This window comes from Crotalus tigris, unplaced genomic scaffold (genome assembly GCF_016545835.1).
Source record: "Crotalus tigris isolate CLP2741 ecotype Arizona unplaced genomic scaffold, ASM1654583v1 scf7180000020932.1150333, whole genome shotgun sequence".
In the NCBI taxonomy this organism is placed as follows: domain Eukaryota; kingdom Metazoa; phylum Chordata; class Lepidosauria; order Squamata; family Viperidae; genus Crotalus; species Crotalus tigris.
The window spans coordinates 542501-547733 of record NW_024098263.1 but is presented as its reverse complement, the minus strand read 5'-3'; positions in this window follow the sequence as shown (position 1 = coordinate 547733).

The following is a 5233-nucleotide window of genomic DNA, read 5'->3' as shown; positions in this document are numbered from 1 at the left end:
AGCTCTGTTATTCTATGATTCTGTAAATGTCTCCTGCTTGAGCAGGGGGTGGGTCTAGATGATCTCCAAGGTCCCTTCCAGCTCTGGGAGGAGGAGGAGGAGGAGGAGGAGGAAGAAGAAGAAATCCTTTCCTGCATGAGCAGGGGGCTGGACTAGAAGACCTCCAAGGTCCCTTCCAACTGTCTTATTTAGGATTCTGTAAGGGTCTCCTGCTTGAGCAGGGGGCTGGACTAGACGACCTCCAGGGCCCCTCCCATCTCCGTTCTCCTGTCTCCTGTCTCCTCTTTCTGAATAAGCTCGCTTTTTTCATCCCGATGTTGTCCGGGTACCTGGCCCGATCCAAGACGGCCCTTGTCTTCCTCTCTAGGACCAGCCCCGACGGTGAAGAGGTTCAAGACATTTTTCAAGAAGCTGAAGAAGGGCGTTAAGAACACGGTCAAGAAAACCAGCGTGGCCCTCGCCGCCCGTTTCCGCCGCAAAGCGACCGGAATCCAGACCAGTTCAGCATTCCCGTCTCCGATCCCGGAAAGACGTTTTGTTGTCCCCCCACCCCCACCCCACCCGAGTTCGGGTCTGAGCCTGGGGCCGAAGGCGGCGAAGAACAGCGGAGGCGAGATGCGGATTTTATAATAAAACCAATAATAATAAAGTTGGAAGGGACCTTGGAGGTCATCTAGTCCAGCCCCCTGCTCAAGCAGGAAACCCTATTCCATGCCAGACAAATGGCTGCCCACTCTTTTAATGGAATAAGAAGGGTTGGAAGGGACCTGGGAGGTCATCAAGTCCAACCCCCCCTGCTCGGGCAGGTAGCCCTATACCGTTTGGTTGCCTTTTATTGGAGGGCTTCAAAAAAAAAGGGGCCCCGGCTGGCAAAATGCCAGGACCCAGAGCAAAGGCTTCACCGAGCTTTTATACCGTTTTCCGAGGCGGGATAACGAAACATTGTCCAATAGACGTTCCCGAAACTTATCTAAAGGCTTTTCTACGCCATTCCTATTTCTATGTCTTAACTAATAAACACGTCCAAAGTTTTATCTCACAAGTGTTCGGTTGGCTCCATTTTAACCTTATTCCTAAAAATTAACTGATGGGCCACCTAGAACGGGGGTCCTCGACCCCCAGGCTGTGGCCCAGTACCCACTATTTGGAATCAGACCCTGTGGGAGGATGTTGCTTCCGGAAGCCCGTTCTAGGCCTCGGAGGCCTGGAGGAGGCCTCCCAGGCCTAGAATGGCCCACAGGAAGTGCGTGGATGTCGCTTCCGGAAGTCCGTTCTAGGCCTCGAAGGCCTGGAGGAGGCCTCCCAGGCCTAGAATGGCCCACAGAAAGTCCGTGGATGTCGCTTCCGGAAGTCTTTTCTAGGCCTGGGAGGCCTGGAGGAGGCCTCCCAGGCCTAGAACGGCCCACTGGAAGTGCGTGGATGTCACTTCCGGAAGTCTGTTCTAGGCCTGGGAGGCCTGGAGGACCCCTCCCATGCCTAGAACAGCCCACTGGAAATGCGTGGATGGAACTTCTGGAAGTCCGTTCTAGGCCTCGGAGGCCTGGAGGAGGCCTCCCAGACCTAGAATGGCCCGCAAGAAGTGCATGGATGTCACTTCCGGAAGTCTGTTCTAGGCCTCAGAGGCCTGGAGGAGGCTCCCCTGGCCTAGAACGGCCCACAGGAAGTGCGTGGATGTCACTTCCGGAAGTCTGTTCTAGGCCTGGGAGGCCTGGAGGACCCCTCCCAGGCCTAGAACAGCCCATTGGAAATGCGTGGATGGAACTTCTGGAAGTCCGTTCTAGGCCTCGGAGGCCTGGAGGACCCCTCCCAGGCCTAGAATGGCCTGCCGGAAGTGCGTGGATGTCGCTTGAAGAATCATAGAGTAACAGAGTGGGAACAGACCTTGGAGGTCATCTAGTCCAGCCCCCTGCTCAAGCAGGAGACCCTTACAGAACCATAGAGTAACAGAGTGGGAACGGACCTTGGAGGTCATCTAGTCCAGCCCCCTGCTCAGGCAGAAGACCCTTACAGAACCATAGAATAACAGAGTGGGAACGGACCTTGGAGGTCATCTAGTCCAACCCTCTGCTCAAGCAGGAAACCCTATACCATGCCAGACAAATGGCTGCCCAGTCTCTTTTAACAAAATAAGAAGAGGTGAAAGGGACCTTGGAGGTCATCTAGTCCAGCCCCTTGCTCAGACAGGAGACCCTTACAGAACCATAAAGTAACAGAGTGGGAAAGGACCTTGGAGGTCATCTAGTCCAGCCCCTCTGCTCAAGCAGGAGACCCTTACAGAACCATAGAGTAACACAGTGGGAAGGGACCTCGGAGGTCATCTAGTCCATCCCCCTGCTCCGGCAGAATAACTGAAATTGGAGATTAAATAAGAGGAAGAGAATGGTTAATCGTTGACTTTTTAATTTGCTAAAAAAATTCCTACCTATCCAAGCAAAAAGGAGATCGGGATCTCCCACCTGTGACTTTCTTAATCTAATCCATGGATGGATGGATGGATGGATGGATTGATTGATCTGTCTTCAGCCTTCCGATTCTGTCCCCTCAAACCATTGTTGACTTAAGCCAACCACACACACACACACACACACACACACACACGGAGTTTGTCGTTGTGGTTTCTTCAGTCTCGTCCCTCAATCCAGCCTGCTTATTTTGCACCAGCAATTCTGGGCAAGTGTCCAGCTGAAAACAGTACAAAACAAAACATGTATTGTTGCAGCTGAGAAGGATAACAATCACCACAATACAGCGGCACACAACACACAACCTCACTGCATTTGTTTAAACTGGCCTGGATTATTATCTTTTTAGAAATAACTCAAGGAAGCAAGTAATAGCTAATATTCCTTCCTCTTCCTTCTTTTTTCTCTCTACAACCACAAGGTTGAGAGAGAGGGGGGAATGGCCCAAATCATCCAGCTGCCTTTTATGCTTAAGGGAGGACAGGTAGCATTTGAAGGGATCTTTGAGGTCATCTAGTCCAGCCCGCTGCTCAAGCAGGAGATCCTTAGAGGATCATGGAATAAGAGAGTGGGAAGGGATCTTTGAGGTCATCTAGTCCGGCCCTCTGTTCAAGCGGGAGACCCTTACAGACTCGTAGAATAAGGGAGTGGGAAGGTACCTTGGAGGTCGTCTAGTCTAACCCTTCTTATACTATTTGAGAAGAAAGGGTTATCCAGCTCTGACATCGGGTCAACCCAGCAGGTTTTCATGGCAGGACTCGAACTCACCGCCTCCTGGTGATTGCGCAAGTCATCCAGCCGGCTTTCACCCCAAAGGTGAAACTAGAATTCACTGTTTCCTGGTGATTTGCTGCTAGTAACTGAGTAGGCTTTCATGCCTAAGGCGGGACTAGAACTCACCGTCTCCTGGTGATTGGCTGAAAGTCACCCCACAGGCTTTCATGCCTAAGGCGGGACTAGAACACTCCGACGCCTGGTGATTGGCTGAATCCCCCAGCCAGCTTTCATGACTAAGGCGGGACTAAAACTCCCCATCTCCTGGTGATTGGCTGAAAGTCACCCCGCAGGCTTTCATGCCTAAGGTGGGACTAGAACTCTCCGACGCCTGGTGATTGGCCGAGTCCACCGGCCAGCTTTCATGACTAAGGCAGGACTAGAACTCATCATCTCCTGGTGATTGGCTGAAAGTCACCCCACAGGCTTTCATGCCTAAGGCGGGACTAGAACTCTCCAACGCCTGGTGATTGGCCGAGTCCGCCGGCAAGCTTTCATGTCTAAGGCGGGACTAGAACTCACCATCTCCGGGTGATTGGCCCACAGTAATCCAGCAGTCACCTTTCGTGCCAAAGGCGAAACTAGAACTCACTGCCTCCTGCTGATTGGCCCAGAATCACCCAGTTAATTTTCACGCCTGGGGCAGCACTAGAACTCGCCGCCTCCTGGCGATTGGCCAAAGGTCACCCAACCGGCTCTCACGCCAACGGTGAAACTAGAACTCGCCACCTCCTGCCGATTCCTTTCTTGTAACTCAGCAGGCGGGACTAGAACTACCCTTTGCCTCGTTTTTTTTTCAACCAGCCCCTTCACCCCTTAGCTAATTTATATCACAGCTATGGGGGGGGCAGGGGGGGAACAGGTGTGTCTCTCTCTCGACTGCCACTTTACCCCCCCCCCCGAACACAATGAGGGGATATCCCACACCAGATCTAACAAAATGAAATTCAAGGGTGAAAAAAGCAAGGTTCTACATTTAGGCCAGAAAAAACAAATGCACAGGTATAGTACAGGGCAGTGGTTCTCAACCTTTTTAATGCCGCGACCCCCAACCGGTCGTAAGTTGAGGACTACTCAACCGGTCGTAAGTCGAGGACTACTCAACTGGTACGGCACCGTTTGCAGAATGGGGCTTTTGGCGGGCTCAGCAGGGCAGAGACAGCCTGGACCATTCCTATTGGCTTTTGAAAGCCAATAGAATTAGACTCTATTCAAGAGAGTCTCTTCGATTGGCTTTCAAAAGCCCATAGAATAAAAGGGAGTCGCACAGCTAAGGAAAAGGGGGGGAAAAATGGCGGACTGCGTTGTTTGGCGACCCCCGTGAAATGGTCATTCGACCCCAAATGGAGTCCTGATCCACAGGTGGAGAACCACTGGTATAGGGGGTAAACTTGCTCAATAGTAGTAACTGTGAGAGGGACCTCGGAGTCCTAGTGGACAATCACTTAAATATGAGCCAGCAGTGTGCTGCAGCTGCCCAAAAGGCCAACACAGTGCTAGGCTGCATTAACAGAGGGATAGAATCAAGATCATGTGAAGTATTAATACCACTTTACAATGCCTTGGTAAGGCCACACTTGGAATACGGCATCCAGTTTTGGTCACCACGATGTAAAAAAGATGTTGAGACTCTAGAAAGAGTGCAGAGAAGAGCAACAAAGATGATCAGGGGACTGGAGGCCAAAGCATATAAGGAATGGTTGCTGGAATTGGGGATGTCTAGTTTAACGAAGAGAAGGACGAGGGGGGACAGGATAGCAGCCTTGCAGTATCTCAGGAGCTGCCCCAAAGAAGAGGGGGTCAAGCTATTCTCCAAGGCGCCTGAAGGCAGGACAAGAAACAACGGATGGAAACTAACCAAGGAGAGAAGCAACCTAGAACTAAGGAGAAACTTCCTGATAGTGAGAACAATTAACCAGTGGAACAACCTACCTCCAGAAGCGGTGAATGCTCCAACACTGGAAGTTTTGAAGAAGAGACTGGATGGCCATTTGTCC